A 19,967-nucleotide genomic window follows, 5' to 3' on the forward strand; every position below is an offset into this window, starting at 1 on the left:
GCAGCTTCCTTTCCTCGTCTAGCATTTCTAGTTCCAACTGCTTCTGTTTCATCCTTGTAGATAACCTGGAGCTTGTAGCCTTCGAACTCTGACTTCTGGCATCTACTTGACCTGGATACTCCTTGTTCCGTGGATCGCCTACAGGCATCGTCAGAGGTACTTGAATAGGTTGTTCAGTAGAAGTCGGATGTTGGCTTCCGGATGGATCATGGTGACTGCTTACAGGCAGTGTAAGCGGGGCTGATCTGTACTCGGTAGCTAACGGAGCAATAACCGGCACTGCATCTTGCTGTATTAGAGCCGGATGACTTGCTAGCGAAGGAAACGACGGACTTTGACAGGGCGGCAACGCATGAGCCAGATTAGACATTAATGGGAACGAGTTCAGAGGTGCCTGGTTGGTGACGTATGAAAATGATGGAGCGATTGGTAATCGGGGCATTATTCGGGGATAGATGGTAGTTTTGGGTGGCATACACAATGGGCCTGATGAAGCTATACTTGTAACTGGCGATATTTGTGACCATGACATATTCACATATTCGAGGGGAACCGTACTTACAGGAACTGTAGATGGAGCAACAGTATAGGTGTGCTTATGAGTGCCCGCTGGTGGTTTGCATTGCAGACAGATGAACGCAGGGTTTTCTTGATCTGATTGTATACCAATACAAACCGGATGGTAGCAGTTATGGCACGTACTACACTGCCACAGTCGCGCTTGAGTCGTGTAATTACAGACTTTGCATTGTCCCGTTGGCGTGGAGCAGGAAATTCCTTGGCCAGATGGTTCGGCTCCGGATGCATTGGAGTGCGTCGACATTCTCACTGTAGTTCGTCGGCGGAGAATCGTAATTAAACGATTTTTTTAATTTGGTGTCAACGGTACGATAGAAAAGAATAATTCCGATTTTTTAACTACAGCGATGTATTAAAAAAATCCTGTAACATAGTATAATCCAGTAAATTGAATGGGAATACATCTTTTGAAAGAACTTATGACTTACGTTTAGTGTTCTAGTTAATTCCAGATCTTTTCTGTACCGCTTTAAGTAGAGTAGAGCAAGTTTAAGACTTCTGCGATCAAGTAGATGTTTCTTTAGGATATGTTCAAATAAATTCATTAATTAATTTACCGTTTCGATATTGTGCGAATTCAAACTTAAGCCTTCGAACGCCTATGTTTAATCAAGTTTAGAATTGTTTGTTCTTTCACCTGCTTAATTACATTTATTTCAGTTGGTGGTAAAATTCTAGATTCGTATCGATCTTACCATTCAAGGTCAAAAGAATTTTACAGTCTTGACTACCGCGCATGAATGAGTGAAACCTTTATGGTTAAGTATCTAAGAAAACAAAATAGATATAATGCAGGAAGAATTCAATAGTTTTAGGTCTAATTCATACCACCACTGAAAACAGGTTGGATTTAAGCACTAGTTCAAATAATATGATTAGCCTATATAATTTTACACTATAGTTTAGCTTGTTGAAGAGCACTAGCATGAAAACACATCAAATTTGTCTTCCCTATTATCTCGCATGATCCATTACATTTTCTTATTGCCTATTGTCTCCTTCTGTGTGCGGCCACAGCCTCGGCCACAGCCTCGGCCACAGCCTCGGCCACAGCTGACCACTACTCATTTCTCCATGTAGTGAGCCGCGTCGACCGAGGGGTCGTTACAATACCCAATGAAACATTTCTTTTAAAAAGCCCCAATTGCGGGGGCGCCGGTTCTGATGATGCATTTCCATAACACCGGACCCAATATGAAACCTTGCGAAACCCCAGAGGTTATGTTAACGCACTTCCTGCCTCCATGTCGTATACCAGTACTCGATTCTGGAAGTAGCTTCCGAGAATCTTGTACAGGTACTCGGGAATTCCAAGACGCAGGAGCGCATCTGCAATAGCTGCCCAACTGGCACTATTGAATGCATTCCTCACGTCTAGAGTCACTACTACACAATAGCGAACTCCCCTCTTCTTACGCTAGATAGCTATCTCCGCGGATTTGGTAACCGACAAGCTAGCGTCTACGGTCGACTTACCCTTTCGGAAACCAAACTGGTTACTCTATAGACCATCCGCACCCTCTGTGCGTATCAACAACCTGTGAAACGAAGTGGAAATGTCCCGAGCGGATTATTACGACGCTTCTACCACGATATATGAAGTGTTCGGGGCCGACGGCGCGGCACTGGTTTTTCGGGGTTTTAGTTCAAACACTCAATTACGATTGGAATAAGACCTTTTTATTTATGTAACACTATTTAGTTCTTACAATTGTACTTTTCTTCTACTATGTAACACTTGTTTCTTATAATTACACTTTTTCCCTAGGAATTAAACTCAAATATTATCCATTTCAACGGATTTCGCACTATTTTCCGTATGAAGTTTTCACAAGTTTCTAACACTTTTTTTCGATACTTATCAAGGGACTCTAACACCGATTTTCGATTTTACCGCGACGGACTATTTAACTGTTCACTTTTATCTTTTTCAAGAAGTTAATTAATTTAAACTTAGATCTCGATTCGTGCACTAGTCACGAGTGTCGAGGTGTCTAAGGGACAACCCTGATTCAATTGGAGTGTTCGGTAGGCCGGCTAGGGAAATCTAGAAAGCGCCGAATTCCAATAAAGGTGCTGCTGAATATTTGGGACTGACGCTGACTCAATTGGAGTATTCGGTAGGCCGGCTAGGGAAACCTAGAAAGCGCCGAATTCCAATAAAGGTGCTGCTGAATATTTGGGACTGACCCTGACTCAATTGGAGTATTCGGTAGGCCGGCTAGGGAAACCTAGAAAGCGCCGAATTCCAATAAAGGTGCTGCTGAATATTTGGGACTGACCCTGACTCAATTGGAGTATTCGGTAGGCCGGCTAGGGAAACCTAGAAAGCGCCGAATTCCAATAAAGGTGCTGCTGAATATTTGGGACTGACCCTGAGCTTGGAAAAGCGCGCGGTATATATAGTCAATCCGAGTTCTGAATTTCATAATGATTTCATGAATTGCATCAGACTGGACTTTGGACCCCACGAAAGGTCCAAGAATCCTTAAATTACGTAACCATTTTCCTCATCCCACATTTATCTATTCAGACTATGTGGTTTTAATTTCAACTTCGTAAATATCCTCAAGTTTTAGCTTCCATTCATTACTCAACTTTGCATTCTTTATGGATGCCCCCTAAAGTTCTTTTGCACGAAATGCTTGATCAGCTTATTTGAAAAATCCATAAATTCCGAAACAACTTACTTTTTATTCCCAATTTTTGCAATAGTTATTTAATTTCTTGTTATAGATTAGCTAATTCAGCCTTAATATTGGACTTCCATACTTAACGAAACTTTGCCCCTTTTTTGGATGTCCCCTTTGAAATTCTCTTGGAAAAATTCTGTTCTCTTTCCACTCTCTGAAACTCTCTTATTTCGAGCACGCATTCAAGTGGCTACTTCAATTTACTAATGTATTAATTCATATATTTTTTTGTATAAAATGAGTATCTCTAAGTCCTGCCCCTTTCTTTACACCTAAACTTGAACATTGCTGTCTCACAGAGTAATGTTCAACAAGTCCCAAATGTTTTATAATGCATGATACTACTAAACCAACGAAGTTGTGAAAACATTCACTTAAAAATCTGTATTCGAACCCAGCATGGGTTCTTTGTAAAACAGCGCATCATACCGCCGAGCTATTAACAGCTACCGCTTGTATTACTCTTTGATGTTAAGTATACTCTTAAAAATCAATCAATCAGTTGTTTACTCTTCCTTTCAACTGGGCTTTGAATTAAATTCCCCTTTCCCAAAAGAATCATTACCCCTTCGGGTCGGCTCTTCTTTTCCGAACCACTCAGACCCCAATATCAATATTTCCTTTCAAGTTTATATTGGTAAGAACAAAATCATGTTCTCTGTTTTTCACACTGGGCAACAAACCCTTTAGATCAATACACCTGTATACGTGTATGTAGATTCAATGAAGACTCTTATTGTCTCTATCATTTTGGCTAAGTTATTATTCTACGCTCCTCACTCAAACAAATTCTTTCCTTAGTGTCCTATACATATGCGCCAATGCATCATCATCAATGACGATCGCGGTTATGTACCGCCATATCGTGCACTGTCCAATATGTGAGCACGTTTGAACATGTCACCCACCGCGCTCCAGTTAAGTAAATCTGACTAAGTTGTTTTCGACGGTTTCGCCAAACCGTGATAAGGGTATGCGATATCTCACATAATTGATAAATAGATGAATGGTAAATTAACCCAACAATTCCTATATGCAAATTTTCAATTTATGTTGATTGCTTAAATTACTTTGCGTTGAGTAATTGAATATATTCGGCCTTGTTTTTTACAATATCTCACTGCCATCAGTATTTAAAATTGTTTTAGGAAGGTGTCGGCACATAAGGCTGTGCATATCCTTCCATCCCATCGAGTTGAGCATATATAGTAGATTATGCTCAATTGTTTGCGCCGGAAAATCCGAGTAAATATATCGGTCAAACGGTCAAAAGTAACATGAATTATATTGTCAATAGTGATTTTATGCTACATTGACCCTTAATAACGTACTTGTCGTTCCATTACGTTGGGAAAGGTAATGAACGTTTCCTGCGTACAATAATTGCCACTAATAAAATTGAAATATGATGCTCCGTATGTGAATCGCCGGGCGTTGGTCCCTAACCAGTGGCAATGTTTTTGCTTCTTGTATGTATATTATTTCGTATGCCCGATCGTTTATTTTAATTTGTTTTGGATCAGCTGATCGCATGAAAATAGGTCAGCTGAGTCTGTCTCTAAGTTTTACGCTTTCTTCTATGTTTGGCTTAAAGATTCCTACGATATATCCCGTGATCCGATATGAGGAGTGATGAAGGATCTCAAGGCCGTTCATCTCCTCCCACACAAACGAGGTGAAGGTTCATTAAGAAAATGATCCAAACATATATATTTTTCTATTATATAATCATTCAATGGTCCGTTGTTTATCAATCATTAACTATTATCTGTCATATCTGAATTTTACTTTCGGTGGAGTTTAGTGTTAGAATCTCTTGATGTTATTCGTTCTGTATATGTTTTTATAAATTCTTTTAATAATAATTTCTTACAAAGTTTTACTTTTGGATCTTTGATATGGTTCAGCTAACATATTTTTGTTATTCTTCAACGCTTCTCTTGACCAAGATTTAAATACATTGATACGTTTCTGAGTTAATATATATAATTATTCCACAGTAATTTTCATGTTCCCTATTATTCTTCTAATTTATCCCTTCAATTATATCCCTATTATTCTTCTAATTTAATTCGTACTCTTTGTGTTATTTCAAAATTATTTTTCACCCGTATCTTAGTGTTATATCAACTTATTTTATTATTAAAAAAAAACTTTTTTTTTTGTTTGTTTGTTTTCTGACCATACTGCATCTATTACGTGTTCTTCTAATCTATCAAATCACCCTGTTATATCCTTTTTTTTTTTTTTTCTTCGTGTGACCATTTTATTTCCTCTAATCTTTTAAGTATTCTCATATTTGCACATAAACTTTCTCGAGAGTTTCTTACCTGATGATGCCTTCTCGAATCGCCTCGCCTTTACTTGGTGTTGCTCTTGCGTCCTCGTAATCATTCGTGTTGTTGATCACTTGGTTGGTTGTAAATCTCGAGCGCAGGGTGTGTTCCTAGTCTGCTGTTTGATTCTTCCGTATCGCCGTTGTGCTTTCTGATGCCTTACTTGTTTCGCATCTTAAGCTGCTCCTCTCGTGTGGGTACCTTTGTACTGCCGTCTAAATTTGTAGTCTTCGATGAAATTGTTTTGGCCAAGCCATGAGGATGTTTTGGTAAATGATGTCTATTGTTTGTTGTGTGCAAAAATTGCTGTTGTACCGGCCACTTGTATAAATCTGACGTGATATCTCCAGAGGAGTAGAAGTAGCTCTGCTCTAGTTGTATTTCAATGATTTTCTGCATGTAACATTTGCAATAGTTTGACGTTATTACAGTGACTCTCCAATAGTTTTAAGCTGCTTCCGTTCAGATAAGTTGCTAGTTAGCAAGTCGTGATGAATTGACGTGTGTCACACTGCTTAAATGAATGGATTCTTAGATGTTGTACCGTTATCATGATGTTCGCATTGTTTGTGTTTGATTCGAAGTCTTTGTTGTTGCTTTTTGAATTTCGCTGTGTATTGGCTTCAGCTTGTGGAAATTTTGATTACTTGATAAGTTGCCTTTGTGTTAGACCCGCCTCCGCTGTAGTTTTAGGACCTCTGCTTTGAATTGACTTTTTGGGGCCGTCTGGTTAAATTGATGAACACTGTTGAATTGTTGATTGTTCTAAAATTTCGTCTTAACGTTGTTTTTATCTTTGTGAGGCGACTTGTATCTGCTCGTTCCGTCATTATTGTGTTACTTTAACTCTCCCAAAATCATCTCCAGGGGTTGAATTAAAATCTCTTCTTGCACTTTCGGTTGTGTATGATGATGCTCCTGAATATGTCCTTGCTTTCAGCTTTGTATAATGTCTTGTCATTCACTTGTCTCCAATCGCCTTGTTGAATCCGCCTTTTTGTTTTCGTATGATGCACATCCGTCTTCGCCTGTTATTTGTCACTTTAATTCGTATTGTTGATTTCGTATGATGTATTTAACCCTTTCACTTCCTGGTTGAGTTCGCCTTCATTGATAACCTCCGAATATTTCGTCTTCTGTCTCCTGATCCCCACACTCGATCTTCAACCCACCGTATGACCTGTCGTTCCGGTGATACCAATTAACTATGGTATGTATATCGTGAGCCGTTGATGTCTTCCTTCTCTGCCGATGTCGTCTGTTCGTCTTCAATAGATGCTATCTCGACCGTCTCTCGAGTAAGTTGTGCATATTTAAATTTTCTCAAATTATTGTGAATAGTTCACTATCCTATAATTTTTATTAGACTTTGCAAATATAAGGACCTGCTCCTACAGTCTTTGTTACTTTTCACTTACTTTAGTTATTCGATTCGGTATTAATTCCTTGCTACCTTTTCACATGCTTAAGTTATTTTATTATGAACCTTACTTACTATTATTATCATTTTTTCGATTATTTTGTTTTCCCAGTATTATTCCCATTAAATTTATCTTTGTGTTGTAGCAATGAATGTCTTCTGCAGGTTTTTGGGGACGTATAAATTCAATAAAAATTTCTTCCTGCAAAATACTTGTTGCTACGTCTATCGTGTTATACTTACTTCTTTAGTATTTAGGGCGGTTTTGGTTGAGAAATTGCTACAACCTCTCCCCCCTCATCGATCATGGCTCTAGGCGTGCTTCTGAAATGATACTCAATCCTTGCGATTAATTCATAGTATTTATAAACATTTTAAAATAAAAAACAAATGAAAATTTATTAGTTGTACTATAAATATATGTATATTAGTATGCAAAATTATAAGTTCCTAACTTAATTTGTTATGATTTAGTAAATTATCCTATGGTTATTTTCATTTATTTGATTATTGCATAATAAAGCAATAATTACCAATTACCTTTAATTGAATTAATGTTTCCATTTTTTCGTATTAGATGTCTGAAATACTTTCCATTTTCAAAGTCCATGATATTTTTAGAGTAATCAAAGATAATAATTCCGTTCTGTTTCATGCTAAGGCTTTGATGGGTGTCCATTCAAGGTTTTTGTGCAACTGTAACATTACTTCGTCATATTTGTGAAAACTGCTTAATACATTTCCTTTTCCCATATTCAGTATATATTTGCTGATGAATATTGTTTCGTCTTCTGTTTGTTTTCCGTAATTTTCCTCTACTTATTATCCATAGTGTTCGAAATAATTTGAGTGTCGGTACCTTCGTTTATTGTTGCTATTTGAGTGAGCTCATTTTCTTCTTTTATTTGGCTAATTGTGTCTTTTCTGTTCAACGTTCCATCGATTGTTGTTGTATTCTTTGGGTTGTTCAACCCAGTTTCTATGTCATTAGTATATATCAATTTTTCTTTTTGTCTGTGACTTCTTTCTGTCTTGCATTTCCCCATTTTTAAATTCTCACCTTTATTTCTGTGACGTTGCTCTTTATCTATGCTGTTCTTTTTATTATACTTCTCCTTTTTACTAATTCCTTGTGGATTGAATTCTAGTTTTCTTGCGCAACAAGAAATTTCTCCTTTGAAACAACATAAAAATATACCTATCACCCCTCCTATGACTGCAATGGACGTGGTAGTAAACCATGGATTCTTTAAAGGTGCATAAACTAAGTTTTGTAGGGCAGTACGTTGATTCTGTTGTTCGACGTTTATCCCTATATCAAATACTCTTTTCTTATCATAGAACGATGATAGAAGATGAAAACAATCAAATGTTTGGTATTAGTTATTGTATTTTTTTAATCTGTTATTATGTATTTTCTCCAATTTGTTCCCAGTTTTAATGATTGTTGTTTGTTCGCTAGGAAAAGCGACAATTTCATAGGGGCCCTTCCATAAGGCCTGTAATTTTTGTCCTGCACCCGTTGGGTTGGCTTGAACGAGAACCATATCTCCCCACATGGGCTGCCATTCGACAGAGTTCTTATCGTAAATTTCCTTACGTTTTTCCTTCGATATTATAAAATTTTGTCTTGCATTTTCATGCAATCTTTTAAAAATTATTTTCATTTCTTTACTGTAGTCATCATAGTTTAATTCTGACTCGGTAATTGTATAAATTGATGACGGGATTCTTGCTTTTCTTCCATATAGGAGTTCGAACGGTGTATAATTCGTTGATCCGTTGTTTGTCGTATTATATTCAAACGAGAAGTAGTTTAAGTGTTGATCCCATAATTGTGGATTACCCCCTACAAATTGTCTAAGATACATTTTCAATTCTCTGTTAGATCTTTCTACTAAATTTGCCTGTGGGTGATAAGCACTAGTATTAATCTTTTAATTTTCAAAATTTTGCAAATGTGTTTGAAAAATTTACTCATAAAATTTGATCCTTGGTCTGTAACCAATTCTAAGGGTGTCCTGTACTTGCAAACTAAATTTTCTACAAACGTTCTTGAAACAGTTTCGGCTTCTTGGTTGCTCATAGGTGATACCACCAGAAAACGTGTCAGGTCATCTTGCATGACAAGCCCATATTTGTTCCCCCATTCCGATTCCGGTAGAACTACAATATCCATGTATAATTTTTCGAATGGTTCACAAGCAGTGGTAGTAATTTTCCTTGGTATTTTGTGTGATTTACCAATTTTATCTTACCAATTACCAATTTTATCTTTTGACAAGAGGCACACTGCCGAACATAGTTGTCAATATCTCGTCTCATGTTTTGCCACACGAAAATTAATCCAATTCTTTTTCGCATCCGGCGTGCCCCGACGTGTCCTCCTAAGGGAGCATCATGAAATTCTCTAAGTATTGTTTCAATCTCATTAGTATTAATTTGAATTCGTTCGGAATCTGCGTTATATAGGCTGATAACTAAGCCATATTTGGTTGCTAGAAATTGTAATATTTCTAATATATCAAACTGTTTTATTTTTCGAAACGATGTGACATGAATTTTATTTGAAGCTTTAATCATAGTTCCATTATCGCTTAAACATTTATCTAATTTTTGGAAAAACTTTCTGCTGTTGATTACTGAATTACTTTTCCCGTCAACAATTATTCCAAATATGTTTTCCTGTGGAATCGATAGTATTCCGTTTTCGCTAAAGTCTTTTATTCCATGCGGTAAATTGGTGATTTGTGAAATTTCATTGTATTTTGATCTACTGTTCAAAATAACGATATTAATATCGGCTGAGTCATCCTTTAGTGATTTTGAAATTACTAATTGTTCTATGTCAATTGAATTTTCTTTAGATGATTCCAAATATTCTTCGTATGCGTTGGTCATATTGGAATCTTCAACGTCACAATTTTTGTCTATATCATATGATTGAGTCATATCATCATTAATTTGATTTTGGTGCGTTACAATAGGCAAGTTTTGTCGTTGTCTATGTTTGTATTAGGCGAATTATTATCTTTTATTGCATTTACTGGTTCAAACAAGTAGAGTTCCTGCTGTTTTTAAGCTGCTGACGTGTAACAACAGCAATAATTTGTTCCTCTGATTCTGTGTTTTTGAGAGATTGATTTTCGGCAGTTGGAAGCCGAGATAAAAATCTGCTACAATGTTCTCTTTTCCTGTTTGTATCTAATGTCACATTCTAATCCTTGTAATTTCAATCTTAAGCGTGTGAGAATTGGCGAAGTTTCTTTTAAATGCCATAATGAAATTAGCGGTCTATGATCCGTATAGACAATAAACCTCTGATGATATATGTAATGTCTGAAATGCTGAACTGCCCACACTATTGCGAGTAATTCTTTTTCGATTGTATGATACCTTTTTCTGCTCCTATAAGACTCCTACTAGCATAAGCTATGGGTTTATCAATTGAATTTTCATTCGATAGTACCGCACCAATGCCATGTTCACTCGCGTCGGTAGTAATAACAAACGTGTCTTTATAATTTGGTCTGGATAAGAGTGAGTCCGATGTTAAAAAGTTTCTCAGTTCCTCAAATGCTTTTTGGCAGTCATCCGACCAAACAAATTTAACATTTTTCCTCAATAATTCATTCAAGGGTTTCCGTTTCTCGGCTATTCCAGGTATGAATTTGCCATAGAAGTTCACAGTTCCTAAAATGATCTTACTCCTTTCACTGTCTTGGGTACAGACATTTCTTTAATAACTTTAATATTATCATTTAATGGTCGTTTTCCATTTTTATCTACCATGTGTCCTAAGAATTTTAACTGAGTTTTCAGAATTTGACATTTCGTAGGCTCAATTTTCAAATTGTGCCTTCTAAGAGCTTCAAGTATTTTAATAAGATTTTCGTTATGTTCCTCTATTGTTTTTCCAAAACAATGATGTCGTCTAAATAAACAATAGCTTTGACATCTTTAATCTCGTAAATTATTGTGTTCATTAATCTTTGAAAGGTTGATGGACTGTTTCTTAGTCCCATTGGCATCCTTGTGAATTCAAAATGTCCTCTTGGTGTTGAGAAAGCAGTTTTGGCTGCATCTTTAGGGTGAATTGGAACCTGATAAAATCCTGACTTTAAGTCAATGGTTGAAAAATATGCACTATCCCCAAATTGTCCATTATTTCATCTATTAATGGAATTGGATATACGAATGGTTTCGTAATCAAGTTTAACGCTCTGAAATCTACTACAATTCGATATTTCTTGTTTCCTTCTTCATCAAAATCTTTCTTCGGAATGCATAACACAGGTGCATTCCATGGACTTTACTTGGCCTAATAATGCCTTGCTTGTACATTTCATCAATTTCTTCATTAATATGCTTCTTGGTAGATTCTGGAAATCTGTATTGTCGTTTATTAATTGGTACATTTGTTGTGGTTTCAATTTCATGCATTGCAGCATTCGTTATTGTAAGTTTATCTTCTTTCAAATAAAATACGTCGCTATATTTCGCCATAATTTCTTCTATCGCATTGAAGTTAGGTTTCTTTAAATGCTTGAAGTCGATTATTTCTAGTAATTTACTACAGCGTTCATTGCCTCTTATTTGCTTTCGATTCTTGTTTTCTACCAAGCTGTAGTCTTGGTTGGAGTCCAAATCCACAGGTTTCCATTGTATTTCTGAATTCTCTTCCCGATATTCGTTTTCTTCATATTCATCAATATCGTTGTCGCCCATATTATCATTCAATTTTTGTTCTGAAGATTCAATCATTGTAGTTTCGTCGTAATAATATTCATCTGCATGATCCGATCCATATTCCGGACTCATGTTGTTGATAACTTGATTTGGTTTACATATCTCATCATCATTATGCTGCCAATCGTTTTCGAATTGGTTAAAATACGTGTTTTGATTGATCAATGTACTTGTTTGAATTTTGTTAATAGTATGCACGTACCTATTGTTGTTTCTGCTTGATATCGAACCTTCGAAATGGTTTGCACCCGCTTTCAAAGTAATTGTTCTGAAGTTTTCACTAATGTTTGATACATATTGTTTAAGGAATTCTATTCCCATGATACCTGGCATTATTAAATTGTCTACTAAGTGAAAAGTAGTTATAAATCTTATTCCATTGATAAGTAATTCTACGTCTGCTCTCCCGAGTGTTACTTTACTACCATTTTCTATACCCACTAGTGTAATTATCTCATCCATATTAAAACTTTTAACGCCTACATAGCTTAATAAATCATATCTTAATAGGTTTACTGAAGAACCTGTATCTATTAAATATTTTACTTTATTCATGGGCTTGTCCACTGACGCCAACTCCATGAAATATTTATCATTATCATAAGTTAATTCCGTTGTAACTTGAGCTGCAATGTGTGAGTTTTGAATGTCTTGTGGCTTTTCTATATGACCACACGTTTTATCTGATTTTGCTACAAATACAAATCCCATGTCCTCGTTAAGTTTGGCTAATTTCCTGTCGTAAGTATAGCCTCCATTGTTGTCTTTATCTGCAGTGTACACTATGAATTCCTTATTGAATGTGTCTGCTATGTATCTTAAAATGTCTAAACTTAATGTGTCAAGTAAATCTTTAAAGGAGAATACTTGAATAATTTTCGCCAACTTGGCAAATTCTGGACCGTTATGGAATCCATCTATGAGTCCTTTGAAAATACTTTCGAGTTAAAATCTGTTTTCTTAGTACCATTCATTAATATACCCAAGTTCTTTTATTAGGAAATGAAAAATTCTTCCATTTAAATGTGGTTTTAGACCATACGGAAGGTCGATGAAATTCTTCAGTTCTTTATAAGCTGATAGACTGTTAATTATTAAAATGTAGCATCTGTTTCATATTCCTCAAGTATTTTTGTCGTCAATCTTATTGATTTCTGTCTAAGCTGTGGCATTGCTTTTACAAACTCTTCGTAAGGATATGTTTTCCATGTATTATCTTTTGTGTCGACATTGAAGTTGATATTTTCTAGACCATCATTATGTGGGTTCCGAATTGATTCTTGTTGTTTGGAAAAAAGTTCAAATCTACCTGATTCATCCATTATTGGTTCAATTATTTCTGAGAATGATCCAGTTGTTTCGGGTTTCGAAGATTCTGTTGTGATAGATTCGGAATCTATATCGCTTTTAAAGTCATAATTCTGTTTATTCTGTTGGATAACCGAATCGATGTTTTTCTCGTACTTATCTCTTTCTTCATATTCTATTAAATCCTTGCTTACAAATCCGTAAACATTTAGAGAAGTGTTCTCTGATCTTTTTAGTTTAAAACGTGTTTCCTCGAAATTCATGTATGTTGATTCGATATGCTCCTTAGCAAATTTGTACCCAATTTTGGCTGGTACTCCTAATTTATCCACCACGTGGAATTTTGTCGGTATGATTAGTTCTCCTATTGTTAAATGAATCCATATTGTTCCAATGGATGGCACTTGTTTACCATTTACGCATATCCATGCATGTTTGAATGGGTCTATTTTTGTTGCTCCGACTTTGATTGCGGTGCTCTGATGAATGAAATTATAACAGATACTTGTATCCAAGTAGTATCTCTCATTGTATTGTGGATTTTCTGCGGTTGCCAGTTTCCAATAAAAACCGGTTGAAAAGCCTCCATACATAGGGCTTGTTGCAAATAATTTTCCTGTTTCTTCTTCTTCGTATTGTGCATTAGTATCATATACTTGTGTATAAAAACAGTGGGATCCGTCTATCTTTTTCCTATCCAAACCCCCATGGTTTAGTTTTTTTGCTTCTGATTGTATTCAAAATTTCGGTTATTCCAGTTTCCTTCACGTAATGGTTCGAATCTTCTGTTTTCAGAGTTTGAATTTCCGTTCGTATTAAAGTAATTTCTATTTCCGTTGTTTTGATGCGGTGATTCATTCCGATAATTTTGATTCGAATTGTTTCTATTGTTTTGGCTATGACTGTTGTCATATTGGTTACCGTTATTTCTGTAAGAATTTTGTTCAAAGTTGTTTCGTTCGTTGCGAGGGGAATTGTAATGTCTGTCATTTCTTGAATAGTTATCATTTCGATTTCGATAACTATTATTATTCGGATATCCGTAGTTCTGATGTTGCTGGTAGTTATTAGATTGCCCATTGAAATGGTTTCTGTCATTATTTCTATTCCTTTGATCATTTCTGTCGTCATGGTCAATGTTTCTGTTGCTGTAAAAATTGTTTCTGTTTCTGAAATTTCCGAAGTTTTTTCTTTGGTTGTTGAATTTTTGCTCTTCTTTTTCAAGTCTGTGTGATTCTGCAATATGAGCATCCTGCAATCTATGCTCAATTTGTTCTATCTGCTCCACATCTATACATTCCTCCTGCAGATAAGTTATCAAGTCTTCCAAATTATCCTCCTTATGTGCTTTGGCTAAGTTTTTCAAGTTTCTATTTTTAAGCCCTCCTAAGAAATGGAGTCGTAAGTTTCTGAGAGCGTATGAATTTTCGCCGCCCCCTCTGTTCGCTTCATATTCATCAATGTGTTGTTTCATAGTAAGCACCCTATCTTTGTAACTTTGAAAGGTCTCTGTTTCCCTTGTTCCAACGTTTCAATCTTTTGAAACAATTCTTCTAATTTCAATTTTCCTTTGAATTCTCTTTGCAAATTATCTCTAATTTCTACCCAAGTATCGGCATGTATTCGTTTGAAATGCAATGCTGCTGGTCCTTTCAATTTGGATAATATTACATGAATGAGTTCCGTTTCGGTTTCATGGATCTCATTCTGATCATTCCTTGGTGGAATGAATTTTGCAAAATAGTCTGCTTGGAACAAAAAGCCATCCAATTCAGCTGCTGTTCCTCGAAATTCTGGAATGCATTTAATTGCTTTTTCAGTGGGGAATTCGTAAGCCATTTTGTTCAAGAATGATTTGTATACCGGCTCAAATTTAACACTAAATTCTTGTAGCTCGTTTAATATCAAAGATTTGGTATCGATTTCAGATTGATCAGCGTTATTTAATGTAGATGATAAAATATTAGGATCACGTATTGGTCCAAAATATAAATCTGTGCCAGATATGGACACGTTCAGATTCGAAAAATCCTCAATACTAATTGGAAAATGATCTTCACTAACACTCACACGTCTATTCCTCAAATTATGAAATTTTCCTGCTTGAATTTCAGAGTTCTTTTCCGTATTTCTTTTTGTTTTGGTATTTTCTAATATTTGAATACAATTTTCATATTTCTTTTTCACAATATCCAGTTTATCTGTTAAATCATTCCAAATTTCAGTTTCGTTTAATTGTTCATATTTTTGGACAATGTTCTCGAATTCTTCTAACGCCGTTTTTAAGATTTCTGTTTTATGAAAAATACCCTGTAAAGACCTGGTTCTGGTTCTATTTTTGTTTAAATTATCGAATTCCTTAAAAAAGAATTCTCGAATTTGTTCTAATTGTTCAGAATCTTTTTCAAATGAATCGTCCAAACTTGACATTTATTTGAATAATGTCAAAATCAGCAAATATTTTCACTATTGATGATGAGAAATAATATCCAACATTTTTTTAAGGCATTCAAATTAAAGAAAAAGGTTTGTTACTTACCATATTAAAATTCCATGTATTATTGTTGTTTCCATATCTAAGACCTGGTGCTCGATCTTGTGGTCGTTTTCTGTATTTTTTCTCCGCAAAACCACTTCTACTTATCTGATGTTTGTTCTTATTTTCTTCGGCACTGATTTTCACTTAATCAAAAATTAGCGTTCCTCTGTTGCGAAAACAGTCTTTTTCCGCTGTCACCATATGAAACGAAGTGGAAATGTCCCGAGCGGATTATTAAGACGCTTCTACCACGATATATGAAGTGTTCGGGGCCGACGGCGCGGCACTGGTTTTTCGGGGTTTTAGTTCAAACACTCAATTACGATTGGAATAAGACCTTTTTATTTATGTAACACTATTTAGTTCTTACAATTGTACTTTTCTTCTACTATGTAACACTTGTTTCTTATAATTACACTTTTTCCCTAGGAATTAAACTCAAATATTATCCATTTCAACGGATTTCGCACTATTTTCCGTATGAAGTTTTCACAAGTTTCTAACACTTTTTTTCGATACTTATCAAGGGACTCTAACACCGATTTTCGATTTTACCGCGACGGACTATTTAACTGTTCACTTTTATCTTTTCAAGAAGTTAATTAATTTAAACTTAGATCTCGATTCGTGCACTAGTCACGAGTGTCGAGGTGTCTAAGGGACAACCCTGATTCAATTGGAGTGTTCGGTAGGCCGGCTAGGGAAATCTAGAAAGCGCCGAATTCCAATAAAGGTGCTGCTGAATATTTGGGACTGACCCTGACTCAATTGGAGTATTCGGTAGGCCGGCTAGGGAAACCTAGAAAGCGCCGAATTCCAATAAAGGTGCTGCTGAATATTTGGGACTGACCCTGACTCAATTGGAGTATTCGGTAGGCCGGCTAGGGAAACCTAGAAAGCGCCGAATTCCAATAAAGGTGCTGCTGAATATTTGGGACTGACCCTGACTCAATTGGAGTATTCGGTAGGCCGGCTAGGGAAACCTAGAAAGCGCCGAATTCCAATAAAGGTGCTGCTGAATATTTGGGACTGACCCCGAGCTTGGAAAAGCGCACGGTATATATAGTCAATCCGAGTTTTGAATTTCATAATGATTTCATGAATTGCATCAGACTGGACTTTGGACCCCACGAAAGGTCCAAGAATCCTTAAATTACGTAACCATTTTCCTCATCCCACATTTATCTATTCAGACTATGTGGTTTTAATTTCAACTTCGTAAATATCCTCAAGTTTTAGCTTCCATTCATTACTCAACTTTGCATTCTTTATGGATGCCCCCTAAAGTTCTTTTGCACGAAATGCTTGATCAGCTTATTTGAAAAATCCATAAATTCCGAAACAACTTACTTTTTATTCCCAATTTTTACAATAGTTATTTAATTTCTTGTTATAGATTAGCTAATTCAGCCTTAATATTGGACTTCCATACTTAACGAAACTTTGCCCCTTTTTTGGATGTCCCCTTTGAAATTCTCTTGGAAAAATTCTGTTCTCTTTCCACTCTCTGAAACTCTCTTATTTCGAGCACGCATTCAAGTGGCTACTTCAATTTACTAATGTATTAATTCATATATTTTTTTGTATAAAATGAGTATCTCTAAGTCCTGCCCCTTTCTTTACACCTAAACTTGAACATTGCTGTCTCACAGAGTAATGTTCAACAAGTCCCAAATGTTTTATAATGCATGATACTACTAAACCAACGAAGTTGTGAAAACATTCACTTAAAAATCTGTATTCGAACCCAGCATGGGTTCTTTGTAAAACAGCGCATCATACCGCCGAGCTATTAACAGCTACCGCTTGTATTACTCTTTGATGTTAAGTATACTCTTAAAAATCAATCAATCAGTTGTTTTCTCTTTCTTTCAACTGGGCTTTGAATTAAATTCCCCTTTCCCAAAAGAATCATTACCCCTTCGGGTCGGCTCTTCTTTTTCCGAACCACTCAGACCCCAATATCAATATTTCCTTTCAAGTTTATATTGGTAAGAACAAAATCATGTTCTCTCTGTTTTTCACACTGGGCAACAAACCCCTTTAGATCAATACACCTGTATACGTGTATGTAGATTCAATGAAGACTCTTATTGTCTCTATCATTTTGGCTAAGTTATTATTCTACGCTCCTCACTCAAACAAATTCTTTCCTTAGTGTCCTATACATATGCGCCAATGCATCATCATCAATGACGATCGCGGTTATGTACCGCTATATCGTGCACTGTCCAATATGTGAGCACGTTTGAACATGTCACCCACCGCGCTCCAGTTAAGTAAATCTGACTAAGCTGTTTTCGACGGTTTCGCCAAACCGTGATAAGGGTATGCGATATCTCACATAACTTTTAAATTGATGAAAGGTAAATTAACCCAACAATTCCTATATGCAAAATTTTTAATTTATGTTGATTGCTTAAATTACTTTGCGTTGAGTAATTGAATATATTCGGCCTTGTTTTTTACAATATCTCACTGCCATCAGTATTTAAAATTGTTTTAGGAAGGTGTCGGCACATAAGGCTGTGCACCTGTTGAGGATGATCTCCTCGAGCACCTTCCCCGCCGTATCAAGCAAGCATATTGGTCTATATGCCGACGGATCCGCCGGTGGTTTTCCCGCCTTTGGCAATAGGACCAAGCTCTGCCTTTTCCATGCTTCAGGGAAGACTCCCTCGTCCAGGCATCTCTGCATGACAGATCTGAACATCTCGGGAGCCTCAGCAATGGCCGCTTTGATGGCCAGGTTCGGAATACCATCCGGTCCTGGCGCCTTACCTACACTAAGGGACTGTGCAATCCCCGCAAGTTCCGCTACAGTTACTCTTCCCTCGTCGGCCACCCTGGCCCCTGGCAGCTCCACAAAGTGAGGCCAGGGACTTGGGTCATGACGTGGGAAGAGCCCCGCGATGATCCTCTCCAGCATCTCTGGAGACCGCTCTGTAGGGGCCATCGCCCCACGTGTCTTGGCCATTACGACCCTATAGGCGTCACCCCATGGATTAGCGTTGGCCCTTTGCCACAGGCACTCGAAACAGGATTTTTTGCTTGATCTAATCTCAGTCTGCAGAGCGGCTCTAGCAGCCACGAACGCAACCCGTCGTTCAGCACACTCCTCTTCTGTGCGTGCTCGCTGCATCCGCCTCCGTGCCCGTAGGTAGGCGCGGCGCAGGTTTGCAATTGCTTGAGTCCACCAGTAAGCCGGTGGCCTCCCATTCCTGGGGTGGACTTTCCTAGGCATGGTGGCATCGCATGCACGCGAAATACTGTTACCAACTACTCGCCGCTCAGACCGAGAGTATTGTGCTCGCGGCGGAGCGCTTCCTTAAACACCTCATCGTCGAAGTATGAAGTCTTCCACATTCGAGGGCTAGGCCTCGCCCCTTCTTCCGTCCGCTGAATGCTGGTTGTATAGTCGATACTGTAGCGAACCGCCAGGTGGTCGCTGGGAGCGTAGCCATCATCTACCCTCTAGTTTGAACTACTGTGGCAGGGCTCCAGAACGTAAAGTCGATAATCGACTCGGCCCCGTTCCAGCTGTAGGTACTTTTGGTACCGACATTGGCCAAGTCCGCATCCAACATGGCCAGTGATTCAAGCAGGATCTGCCCCCGTTGATTCGTGGAACGGCTTCCTCATTCCACGGCACAAGCGTGGAAGTCCCCCGCTATCACCACCGGCCTATGCTCCATCAAGTTAGCCGTCAAACAATCCAGCATACGACCGAACTGCTCGATCGACCATCGAGGAGGCGCATAGCAGCTGCAGAAGAAGACCCCGTTGACTTTGGCAATGACGAAGCCCTCGTGTGTCGATGACACCTATTCTTGGACTGGGTATTCCCCCGTTGTCCATATCGCCGCCATTTTAGACCCATCGGTGACCCAATTACCGTTCCTGGCGTGTACCCGGTAAGGATCCGCTATGATGGCGATATCCGGCCTCCATTTAGCAACTGTCTGACACAGCAGTTGCTGGGCTGCATCATAGTGGTTCAGGTTTAGCTGCGTTACCTGCACTGTGATTTTGCAACACGCTTAAACGCTGGGCACTTCGAACCCCCATGGGGTGCTTGCTGTTCGCAGCTTTGCTGGAACAAATCAAACAATTGGGAGGGTTCGTGCAGCATTGTGCCTTATGTCTCTCCAATTCGCAGCGTCTTGCAGCGGAGCTTGCTTCTGTCAGGGCCTGAAATGAAAAATGCATTGAAAACATCAAGACCATCGAGCGACAAAAACCTAGAAACAATATTCCTTTGCAACCCATGTGACCTCTAATTTTATTTATTTATTATCAGACTAAGGCCGGAGTGGCCTGTGCTGCACATAAAAGTCTTCTCC

This window comes from Armigeres subalbatus, chromosome 2 (genome assembly GCF_024139115.2).
Source record: "Armigeres subalbatus isolate Guangzhou_Male chromosome 2, GZ_Asu_2, whole genome shotgun sequence".
Lineage (NCBI taxonomy): Eukaryota > Metazoa > Arthropoda > Insecta > Diptera > Culicidae > Armigeres > Armigeres subalbatus.